General features: G+C 45.5%; 1 protein-coding gene across 6 annotated transcripts in view; it reads right to left on the reverse strand.

Moving 5' to 3' along the window:
- The window catches only part of APBB2 (amyloid beta precursor protein binding family B member 2), a 190,858-nt gene extending 179,086 nt beyond the window's left edge, over positions 1 to 11,772 (reverse strand). For 2 of the 6 annotated variants that reach the window (XM_063336967.1, XM_063336968.1), the window contains exon 1: positions 11,640 to 11,772. The gene's annotated coding sequence lies outside the window, so the exon portion shown is untranslated. Of the gene's footprint in view, positions 1 to 11,626 lie in introns of all 6 variants that reach the window. The other 4 variants (XM_063336966.1, XM_063336965.1, XM_063336969.1 and 1 more) reach the window with 4 other exon arrangements.
- Positions 11,773 to 12,277: the final 505 nt, after the last annotated feature.

Consider the following 12,277-nt stretch of genomic DNA (forward strand, 5'->3'; position numbering starts at 1 on the left):
CTGCTTTTACCCACACCAAAAACATTTTCTTGCAATCTCAGTTCAAAGAGCAACCTCAAAACGAGGAAAAGCCCGGTTCCCAACTTGATCGCCGGCTGCTTGAGGAAGTTCTCAAGCATTCACATTCAGCAGCAGGGAAAACTCAGCACATGCTAATAACTATGGGCCAATCAAGAATGCCTTACCACAGCCCTGTGCTGCAGGTACCAAGGGAACATAGCGGGCCAGCATCCACCCCTTCAGTTCAAGAAAACTAATGATACCAGTACAAACATCAGCATCCCATAAATCTTCCATCCCTGTACAGCAGCAAAAGCCATACAGGCAGCAGGAGCTAAAGCTCAACACTAGCTAGGTTTGAAGTTGGATCAGTCATTCGCTGTCTCCTAAATCAGCTCCACACCATCCACTCCTGGTTTTACCACCAGCGTGTTGTGTGGGTTAGCAGTCTTATTTTAAACCTTGGCACATGCGTTACTTAAATAATCCACAGATTTAAAACATCCTCAGGACTTACAGAGATGAACCTTAACAGCTTTCTGGGAGTAACAGGATTTATCGGGCCAAAAATTAAGGGGCTACAAACTCAAACTTCTGATTTATAGCAGAAGTTCTTATTTCTTAATTTAAGTCCTAGTGCAAGCTGGAATACTGTCAACGAGATAGAGTGTTATTTTTTCCAGCTCTATATTTACACTTCAAGGATTATGCAGAAGCACAGAGCAGAAGCAGAGAAGCAGGCCAAATGCCTCAACATAAACCTTTTGGGGAAGGTTCAGAGAAGTTTGGGTTATCTGTCTTCAAATGGGTTTTCAAAGTGGTATAGATCTAGACATCCAGGAGAACTCAAGGAAGAAGGATCCAAGCTTTAAATTCAGGAAAATAATCATTTTACCTCGCACACGCACAAAAACTCAGAACAGCATTGCCAGGAAGGCAAACTTCTCTTCTGCCGTGGAAGGAGGCGCAGCCAAAGAATTTCAGCCTCACCCATGTAAAATTAGCTATTTATTTTGCATAAAAAAAACCAACTTTTTGCACCCAGCTAGTGCTCCTACCTGCTCATTTAGCAGCAGCAGACTCAAAGGCTGTGCTGCAGGATGGCAAACGGCCAGCTGCCAACTCCTGTGTCTCTTCAGAGACCGGGATGGTAGGTCTGCTCATTAAAGCCTACAGGTTACCACAAGGCAAGGACAAAAGCAGCTCTCGGCTGTCACAACTCTGTGGCTCCCAGTGTCAGCAGAGCCACTGCTACGAGGGAAATGCCTTCACACAATTCTTACCAGCAAGGTCTGTTGTAAATTTAGGGATGCACCTCGCCATGTCCTGCCTGTCAACCATTCCCATCACTGCAACATGTGCACACATGTCAGAAAGGAGAGAGAAGAAAGAGCATCACCTCCTGACTTGCTGGCTTGGGAAAGCACCGAGGGAACCCCCTTTTTCTGCCCAAAAATGAATAAGTAAAACCACATCACACCATTACATCTATTGCTATACACTAGCTGGCCAAAACCAGAACGTGGAGACTGTATTTCAGAACCAGCATGTGGTAGTGCTGGCTGATTTTTAGCCCAAAACAGGATAGGAAACAACTGAAACATGACTCCTGCCTGAGGTACGAAGCTTTAACAATGCTCTGAGGGTCCCACCACTCCAGGACATCCTTGGCATCAAGCCTCACTGACATCCCTGGGAGCCTCCTAATCATCCCTCTTGATCCCCCTTCCCCGGGAATACCTGAATTTTCTGTGGTCTTCCACTAGAGTTACACTTTGGGGCAAGGACATCGCAATATCAATATGCGGTTAGGCTGCAAAGACACATTTCCCAGGGACCATTTATGCAGTTTCCCTAACAAACAGCACCATCTTTATCACATTAGGACATATCTATATTGATTTTCAAAAAAGACTTACTGGTCCCTAAACGCCCATATGCCTCTACCAGAGAGCTTCATCTATTTTGGCATATATAGGACCATTATGTTTACTCAAGTTTAAATCCATACTTGCATCACAGCAATACATACAGGCTATTTTACTGAAAAAGTTTAGAGATGCCAAGAATTGGCAAAAAACACAGCTAGATGGATGCTGATGTAATGGCATGCAAAGATTATAAAAATAAGGTTAAAAAACATTTATATAGTCAAGCGTGGCTTGCTAACAGCTCTTGCATGTGCTTAAATAACAACACATGTTTAAAGGCAACATTGCTTTGTCACCAAGTTATTTCAATATCCTTGGGTAGTCATCTTAGCAGCCTACAAACTTACCTAACGATAAGTCCGATCTCAAACATTTCTGACAAGCAAACATCAAATAATTAAAAGCTTCTCTTTTCAAACACATAGGTATCGTCAAACATTTTTCCTATATCTGAAAAATTTTTAAGCTAACAAACGTCAAACTCCTCAAAAGTCTCATTTGCCTGAATACATACAGCTTTTTATATACAGATGTTCGTTAAACCATTCTCTTTACTGATAGTTCTCATGTTGTTTCACTGTTTTCCTGAAGTGTGGTGGAAAAAAACAAGAGGGAAGAAGGGAGGGAAAAAAAAAAAAAAAAAGGCCAAGCAGGCTCCCACAGGACTCTAAAAATATAAGTTACTTCCCAAGCAAGCAATTCTATCTTTCAGAGTCAATTGAAATTATCTTTATAACCTTTCCCTTTCTCTTTACCCATCACTATATCTTCCATTTCTGTCATATTTTTAAGCTGAGTTTTACATCTATACTCTTGGGAAAAAATAGTATCAGAGTAAAACTTAATTCCTTAAAGAGTGAAGATTATTTTTAACATTTCAATTTCTTCTAAAAATCTCACATCATAACAAGAATTTAACAGTAAGTAATGGATAATACAATGCCATTTTGTTAGCCTGGATTAACAGAAAAGCTGGGTGCAGTAATGGCATTTTACACAAGCACACACCCACCGCACAGTGCTATCTTGTGAAATTATATATCGAGACAGGGTTTTAATTTGTCAACATTTACAATAGGCTTCAAAGCCTGTGCAAGAGCAGTACAGCTTCACAACCCGCATCCTCCATGGCTGGGGCAAACCCTCCTCTCCTGGACACCAGCACTTTCCTTCAGCAGCAAGGTTGAAGCAACATGGGACCGTTACGGGACATAAACACCAGCATACGCAGGTCCCTGCGGTATAGCAGAGGAGAGGGCAGAGCTGCAGCAAGAAGAGGAAGGAGATGAAGGCAGGACGAGGGCCAGTACCATGGTACGGTCCCTCTGCTAGCACTGGATCTCCTTTTCCAAGCCACATCAGCTCCACACCACCCCTCTGCCTCCCTGGAGATCAGGTACCCACTTCATCACTGCAGCGCTGGACTCCCTCTATCCCAGCAGCAGGGCTTCTCCCTAGATATTTTAAGGCATTAAAACTGACGTCAGACTCTCCTGGTATGGCAACATAGACTTCATTTGTTGCCTATTCCCTACATTTTCCCGTGTCAGAGGAAAACAGCTTTATATACCCAGGAAAAATGGCCATTTAACCTTTCAAGAGGGAAGAAAAAACAGCAAGAAACTTTTGCATAAATTACTTTCATTCCTATGAAATACTTTACATCATTCTATTAAAGGGAGTTACCAAAATTTAACTCTGTCGTAATACTTCTACCCTTGTGCCTCTTTCTGCTGACCAGCGTCACCACAGGGATGCAGACAGCATGCATCCAGCGCCAGCCATTTCACTGGCAAACAGAAGCTTCCCATGACACCGCTGGCGTGCCGCTCCCCTGCTCCCCAAAGAGCACCGTTTTACACTCAGATGGGTACCAGGGAAACGATCACATGGAGATCCAACCTCTCCTGCTCACACACAAGGCACGCAGGATGCTAATGAGACGTGGTCGTCACGCAGCGCTGGAGGCTTCCTTAATACCCTGTGTATCAAACACCCAGGTTTCCTACTGTATTTACTTCCAGATGAAACTTTCCATAAGTTCATAGATTGTACCCTATATGTGTATATATATCTTCAACTCACTTACACAACCTAATTAAACTATCTTTCCATTATGCTGCATTTAAGTCCCAATTTAATCCAGCAAGCGCTGAATTCTCCATGCGAGAGCAGCCCTCCTCCTTATTTCTCTTCCTTCCAGCTCCCTTTCATCTTTCATGCTGGTTCCCTGCACAGCTTCCTCTACAGCTACAGAACTCAATACTTTGCTAAGAAACATCCTTTCCTAGCAATAATCCGCTTTGCAAATAGAATTAACAAGGCAAATGCAAACATGAGAGCAATGAATTAGTTGTCATATTTACCCAAACTACTGCTTCCAGTTCCTTATAATGAAATTCTATATTAAATACATAGGATGGCTTAATGTCAAGCTCCTCATTCGCTGAACTAGGCAGCTGGCCAGTAACACCCTGCAGCATCTCCCTCCAACCCATCTGAGAAATTATACTTACGAGGTTTCCAATAAAGGCTTAACTAATTTGTGCCAATATTAGTCACACCAAATTACTCTCACTTAATAACTGTTTGGAGGGCTTTCTACCCCAAGAACGCTGCAAAGGAATGACATGTTTCTACAACAGACAACAACAAAACATGTAAAGTTTATGGCAGTTTCTTCTGTTCAAACAAGTTAATTCACAAAGGTAGGGAACATTTAGTGCCTGCCAGCTTCCTTCCCTTTGGAATCTATCCTTTATACACAATAAGTATACCAGGAAACTTCCCTCCATAACCAGCTAATAGACATAAGAAAAAAAATCATTTGTGACTAACAGAGTCCTGCACGAAACACATTTCAGCACTGATACCAAACCCAAGGGGGCACATATTCTACACTCGAAATCTGCAGAAGTAGTTTAGAAATGCCTTTGAAAATTAAACTACACTTGCACTAAAGGAAAAAAAAAAAAAAAAAAAAAAAAAAACAAAACCCAAACCAAACCCACCAACCTTCAACAAAAGAACTAAACACACTACAAAACTGCTTAAAAGCATATCACAGCAAAGCATGTCTACTGCTTCCAGGAGGGCTTTCCCAAGGGCAGGCAGAGCTGATGCTTGCCTGATGGGATATATTACCTGGGGTGCAATATAATCTGGCAAGGAAGACAAAGGAAAGAGAGAAAGATTTCTTTTAGATTTCTACATAAAAAAAGGACAGCCAAACAGTAAGAACTAGACGACTAAATCAGTGGGTTACAACTCTATTTTGGCATGGCTACAGGAGGACACCACCGACATTTTAGCAGAGGATTTTAAATTGTGAAGTCCAAAAGATTAAACTGTCAAATGTAAGTCTGGCAGGAGTTGACTTTACAGTACTTTACAGCAGCAGCACTATTCAAAACAAACCAAAATTACGGACACTGGCTATCTTATATTGAGATCAGAAGCAAAAATGTATGTATTTTATTTCGTAGCAAACCTTACTCTGTCACATATTATTACTGTTAATGCACTACTACTCGTTAGTAGTTTACATTCACAAATATCCTAGAGTAACCTGCATCTGACTTCACTCCTCTGAGATCAGTGTTGAGTATCAAATGCAGCGCAGACTACTGATAAAGGCAGAAATCTGCATCTAGTTAATCATCCTAATTGTTATGCAGACCACTTTAGAAGGCACTAATCAGTGTTATACACAGATGTAAAGTGTGTTCAGCAGTAAAAAAATCACCATCTAAATGCTTACCCAAACAAATTTCACGTTTTCAGGGGAGACCAAAGCTCAGCACATTTTAGTTAAAAAAAGAAAATGGAATTTGATGGTAGGAGAATGATGGTAGTAGCAGAACTTAAAGATTCACCTTAGATCTTAGCTAAATCCAATTTGATCTTTTAAAGCATAGAAATACCACCACACAAGGTCTACTCATCATCCTGCAGGTGACGGATGCCAAGTGCCTGCTGTCTTTGTCAGGGCAGGCTCCTACACTCACTTCCAGTGACCTCGCTGCGGGGTCTGCCCTTGTCCCTTTGGTGACAGGCTTACACAACCATGACCCCTCTGAGGAGGCACAGCTAAACCAGCGTCCATTAGCAATCCCAGGGCACCCTCCGCAATGCTTCCGCCAGAGCTCTGCAACCTCCCGCCTGAAACATCCTCTGTGGAAGGTGAATGGAAAGTAGCAAAGGAGACAACAATCTCAGTAGGGATCCAGGGAAGTACAAAGCTGCAAAGCCAACACCTCTACCAGGCTAATAATTAACTCAACTGATGCTAATGATAAAAGGAGAGAAGTTGATCACCTGGATAAATAGTCTGCTGGAGAAGAGTCAGTACGGTTTGTATGGAGAGAAACCCTGCCTAACAAACCTTTCTGAGTTCTTCAAAGGTGCCAAACATGGACAACACACACCCATTCCTTCTGACCTGTCTGAATTTCCAAAAGGACTTCAACCAAGTCCCTTACCAAAAACTAAGGGCTTTCATAAGGAAACTAGGCAGAAAGAGGTAAGAAGAAAGGTCCTACGTGGAGAGATAGCTGGTTGAAAAATAGAAACAGGCTAAGGATAAGAGTAAACAGTTTCTTCTTGGAGCGAACAGAAGTCACCAATGAAGTTCACCAGAGACCCATGCTCAGACTTTGTCCATTTGACACATTCATGTGAGTCAAGGAAAGGTGAATAAACAGCAAGTTGAAGTTTGCTGACGATAAAAAAAAAAAAAAATGGATTGTGGTAGCAAGGCCAGGATGCGAGGAATTCCAGACCATCCAGGGAGACTGAATCAATAACATTGCAGAGGAAAGTTAATGCAAATAAAGACAAAAAATGTACGACAATGCACATGGGAAAGACACAAGCATGGCTATACGTAACTGAAGGATTCCAAACTGGCCATACCCCCGAGCAACATCTTGACACTACGACTTCACAGAGTCATGAAATTAACTCACTAGCAGTCCAAAATGCAAATGAAACATCGTAAATCATTAAGAAAGAAAACAAAACACAGTTATGCCATTGTATAGCCCCAAAGCTTCCCTACATGTTGAAAACTGTACACAGCCCGGATCCTCTCATCCTAAAAGGGCATGTAGAACCAGGAGACTCCTGGAAAGGGATGCTGGCGGTCAGGAATGGTTTCCATACAAAGAATATCTGAATAGACAACTCTCCAGGCAGGTCAAAAGCCAACTTAATGAGGAAGACAGAGGCTTACAAAATCATGAGTGGCACAACACAGGATCAGTAACCATCTCTGTCCAACAAGAGCTAACAGCCGCCAAATGAAGGAAGCCAGCTGAGAACGAGCAGGAGGAGGGAATTCTTACACAGCCAGCAGCAGACCCAGAGACAAGCAGCAATCCTGGCCAAAGGCCATGGAGGCTGCAATGAAGTCCCAGAGGGCTGCAGACAGACCAGACAAGCATTTGGAATGAAAAAACACCAAATGTTTTGAAACAGTGAAAGGTTGCACCCAGCTCTGGCAACCTCAAGCTGAGAACAGGATCTAGAGATGCTCAGAGAACACCAGAGAGCACCAATAGAGGAGCTTTTGAATAAGGTCATCCTGTTCATATTTTTCCTTGTGCATCTGTTTACAAGGAGAGAAAAAAAAAAAGAAAAAAAAAAGGAAAGGTTGCAGAAGACAACAGATCAAAAAGGGAGCAGACTGAAGGTGAAGGGTTAAAAAAAACTAGAAAAATAAAGCAGGACAGCACACAGAGCATCCCAACAACACCCTCCACTCTTTAAAGCCCTGGGGCAGCAGCAATTAGTCCTCTGCCCAGACCCATGATGAGACAAGGAAAGACAGACAGGCACAGAGGTGCTGGGATCCTGCCCATCAAGTCTGGAGTCCATCAGCCCACGGAGCTGAGGCCAGCTCAGACAGCGGCAGGAGGAAGCTGGCAAAAGGATCTTTCATAAGGTTGCAGATAGGAAAGCTACAAATCAAAAAACCACCCATAAGCTCGGTAAGAGGCTTTGGAGGAGCCAGAAGAGGAACTGCAGCCTCATGCATCAGAGGTACATGTCTCAAGGTCTCCTTTTCCCTGCAAAAGGGATGTGAGTCACAGAGTCAACGAACCACATCATAAATGCAGCCGTTTTCACCTCTCCTCAATTCATTTTCTCACATTTGATTTCAGTGGGCAATAGACTAAGTCAGCCTGCAAGAGTTCCTCACCCCTCTTAATGGGAAGAGACCACTTTCTGCCTCAGGGCAAGGAAACTACACAGAAACACTGAGAGGCATCTTAGAGGTGCTGCTTGGAGGTGAAACCAGCCACCACGTGGCTTGCTCAAGCAAGCTGTGTAGTATACTGGGCTAGAGAGGTGAACCCTTGGTTTGGCCCATCACTGCTGCTCTTTTATTTCTATACTTACTACATTTCCTAGAAACGGTCAGGTACTGCTGACAATCATAGGACCCATTATGTAGCATCTACAGCTGGCTGTATTCTGTGTTTTTAGATAGATAGATATCAATATTTTTAGAACCGACTACCGACTTCTGTACCAGTTCAACTACTGCAACCACCACATTGGGTAACTCCCAGCTGTTCTGCATAACAGCCAATGAGATAAACCCCATGTACAACCAGCTCAACTAGACTTTTTTTCAAATTTGCTTTAAAATTAATCTAATCCAGTCCTCCAGTGACGGTGTAGTTTGGAGCACTGCTCTCAGTTCACACTCTGGGTCTGCTGTACAGTCCCCCCAAAAACCACCTTTTTTGAGAAGATTTATGAACTACTTCAATAGAAAAAAAAAAAAAGAAAGAAAAAGGTGTTCTGCAGTTCATTTTTTTAACCTGAAGGATAACCTCAAACAGCTCACACACACATACATTATAGTCTCCTTTTGCACAGTTTTGACTTCAAGAAAAAGGAATTTCCACACGATTAGATGCAGCTGTAAGCCAACACTTACTATTTTGGAGGGGAAAAAAACTAACTTGCAAAACATTTCAGGAAGTGGCACTTTCTGGCACTAAGCACATCACAGCCCTTTCTAAGTAGCAATACAAGTTGTACAGCAAGCACTCGTTTTTTATGCCAGTTTTGAATGTCAGATTTTAAAAATACGAAACATTAGCGCAGAAAATCTATATTCTGTTAACTCAGATGTACGGAAAAGCTTTTCCTGAGTCACCAAGCCTCATCTCCTACTGCCACAGCCGAGCACGTGATATAAACTTCCCCAGTATATCCTGAAGATCCAGTTAGGGGGCTTGCTCCCACTTCCCCCATTTTAAGTTTGTTCGAGAACCTCACTCCATTTAGGGAAGAAACTGTCTAAATTCCAGCTTAAGTTTATTTGTGCCAGTTTATATCTGTCTGTTCTCATGCCAACATTGTTCTTTAGGTTAAATAGCTCCTCTCCTCTTCTAGTGTTTATATCCCTGCTGTACATGCAGATGGCAATCGTATCCCCTCTCAGGCCTTATTTGCTACACTAAACAAGCCAGAATTTCCTCATCTCCTCCAGAAAACTGGCATTTCTGTTCCCCAGCCCCTCTTTGCACCTGTCTGACCCATGTCTGGCACTCCCCAGGAGCTCGCACCCATCCCACCACCCTTCCTGCCCATGTCCTGGCCTAACACGCTCCACCATCACCTTTACTTTCTCCATGGCGGCAGGACAGCAGCAGCCCGGTGGGAAACAAGCTAACACACCCAGCACATCTCCTGCTCTGCTGTTCCCAGCAGCAGAGCTCCTCACTCACAGCAGCGAACAAAGGCAAGACCTCATCTTCTACTAGCAAGGGGTGTACATATGGTATAGTTTGTTTTCAGCATGGATGATTTGTTCAAGTGTGACCACACATCCCGTAGATCTGTCATCTGGCAGATGACAGAGATGCAATCAGTTGATTATCTACCAACTATCAGGATTCATTTTATTTTTTCACAGCCTCTGCTAAAAAAATCCATGCAGTAGGCATTCTCAAGTACTCCCTTTCCTTCCTAACTAGCTCCCCAAGTCACCCCTCTCTTTAGCTCAAACCCTGCAGGAGCCCTCTCTACATTCCTCAGGAGTTTCCTAAGGAAGCCACCATCCCTTCTTACCGAGGGCACAGCAGAGTCCACCCAAAGCCCCACCAAAAATGACCATTTTTGTCACTGTTCACGACTCAGCTGCAGAACTGAAAAACAAAAGAAATGATCCAGGTTTCCATGCCACACATCCCCTCTCCTAGAAAATTATTCCCACGCTGTTGTGATCTACTGCTTAGATGCCTCCTTCACCGGGAAGGGCACATTCACTTGTGCTGCTTCATAGCCAAGAATCTTCCTCCCTGTTACAACCAAGTAATATATTCTTCGTAATACATGATAAAACTATTCTTCCTCCCAACGAGTCCTCTCCAAATCTCAGTTTCCCATAAGTTGCCAAAAACCCCAAAAATACAAGCCAAAAAGTATTCGATCAAACACTCATCGCTGTAAAGGAAGAACAAAAATACCCACACTCAGCATGGCTGTTCCAGGCAAGGAAGTTAATCAGCCAAGATTTTGTCCCAAGGTCACCGTAAGAGGATGTCTCTCCCTTTAAGTGCCAGGACATCTGCACGCTTATTTTAACCAAATGCAATTATGCAGGCAGAAAATAGTTTTAAACACAAGACAGACAACTCACTCAAGCTTTCAGAGCGTACCAGAGCCTGAGATGGCAGGATGAGGAGGTGTCAGACCTAGAACGAGCTGGAGGAACATGCCAGAGGACACGGCGAGCCTGCAGCAGCTCAGCAGCAACTCGCACCTCGGCTTCTGGGGCGATACGGCAGATCTTCGGCAAAGCACAGAACCTTGCTGCAGATCCTGCTGTCCTGCACAACTTACTGCAGATCCTGTTACCCTGCGCGGCTACCAACAGCATCCACAATGCACAAAGCCTACCAGTCCATCACCACTGCAGGCTTTGGGGCTGTTTTTCCTTAGGTTTAGTCATTTTGCGTTGAAAGTACAGAACTGCACTTAACCTCTCTAGCAAGTAAGAGCCCACCCAATAATTATAAAACGCTGCAAACAAGCAGGCAAAGCAATGAAGTATGAATACAAACAATTGCACTTTCCACCTTATCTGTCCCAATTCATTCTCTCTCGAGCCGCAACCAGAAGCGGCTCCATTGTCACCATGGGACCCAAGTGATTTCCCCTAGAAACTTCATATGGGATTAAATGGGGTTTTGTTCCCAGCACTGTATTTTTGCACACTCCCATCTGCAACCCCCAAGTACGATTTAATCACAGCGCTGAACTCGCACAGCCCCCTCTAATACCCACCAAAGAAAAATAACAATAATAAAAAAGGTACTTCTACAGACACTTTTGCCGATTTTCATGCTTTTTTACCTCACACACCGCCCGCCCCCATCCCCAGCAGACCCAACCCGGCCGCCGTTCTCCCCCGCGGGGTGGAAGCCCCCGCCGGCTCCCGCCAGCTCCCCTCAGCGGCGGCGGCACCTCTGTGAGCCGGGGGGAAGAAGGCGGCGGCGACGGGGATGCGCCTCAGCCGCCCCCGGGCAAGGGCGGCGGGACGCCCCGCCGGCAGCGGGCGGGCCGACACGGCGGGCGGCCGCGCACCAGGAGCCCCGCCGCCGCCGCGGGGCAGGCTGCGCTGCCTTGCCCGCCCGCCCGCCCTTCCCTCCCTCTCTCCCGGCCGCGGAGCGCACCTGCCCGCCTCACCGCTCAGCCGCCCGCCCCGGAGGCGCCGGTAGCCCGCTGCGGGATGCGGCCAGCCTTCCGGAAACGCTTCCCAGCCCGCTGCGCTTTACCCAGGAAACGATTCCGACCGCCGCCGCCGGCCGCCGCCGCCGCCCCTCCTCTCCCTCCGCCCCGGCCGCCGCCCAGCGCCGCGGCCCGCAGGGGGCCGGGCGAGGCGAGTGGGGGGGGCGCTGGGCGCGGCGGCGCCATATTATGTGCCCGCCGGCCGGCCGGGGCGTGAGGCGCGGCCCGCTACCTCCGCTGCCGCCCCGATCCACCCCCGGGACGCCGCCGGTGCCCCCCTCACGGACGGGCTTTTAGTCAGGGGCTCCAGGGTGGCTTCCAGAGCAGATGGTCTTCCGTTGCAGGGGGTTTTCTGCCAGGGGGCAGGTGTACAGAATTGTGCAGGTTGGAAGGGACCTTTCAGGTCATCGAGTCCAACCATCAGCCTGACACTGACAAAAACCATCATTAAACCATGTCACAAAGCGCTAAGTCTGCCTGTCTTTTAAATACCTCCAGGGATGGTGACTCAACCGCTTCCATGGGCAGCCTGGTCCAATGCTTAATAACCCTTTCAGTGAAGAAATTTTTCCTAACATCCAATCTAAACCTCCCCT

Source organism: Chroicocephalus ridibundus, chromosome 5 (genome assembly GCF_963924245.1).
Source record: "Chroicocephalus ridibundus chromosome 5, bChrRid1.1, whole genome shotgun sequence".
NCBI classification, from domain to species: domain Eukaryota; kingdom Metazoa; phylum Chordata; class Aves; order Charadriiformes; family Laridae; genus Chroicocephalus; species Chroicocephalus ridibundus.